The sequence below is a fragment of the Juglans regia genome, unplaced genomic scaffold, assembly GCF_001411555.2.
Source record: "Juglans regia cultivar Chandler unplaced genomic scaffold, Walnut 2.0 Scaffold_5642, whole genome shotgun sequence".
Classification (NCBI taxonomy): Eukaryota; Viridiplantae; Streptophyta; class Magnoliopsida; order Fagales; family Juglandaceae; genus Juglans; species Juglans regia.
In genome coordinates, this window is record NW_023360510.1 from 1 (window position 1) to 205 (window position 205).

At 47.8% G+C, this 205-nt stretch overlaps 1 pseudogene; it reads left to right on the top strand.

The window, feature by feature from the left end:
- Positions 1-93: 93 nt before the first annotated feature.
- On the top strand, positions 94-205 carry LOC118345904 (annotated as a pseudogene; the record flags this gene model as incomplete).

The window sequence follows — 205 nt, forward strand, 5'->3', positions numbered from 1 at the left end:
ATGGGTTTGGATCAGATCTCCGTTTGGATTGGGATCGGAAGGACGCTAGTATGTGGCTCAAGGATTATATGAATTTTAAGTAATTAGTTTGATGGGTGCGATCATACCAGCACTAATGCACCGGATCCCATCAGAACTCCGCAGTTAAGCGTGCTTGGGCGAGAGTAGTACTAGGATGGGTGACCTCCTGGGAAGTCCTCGTGTT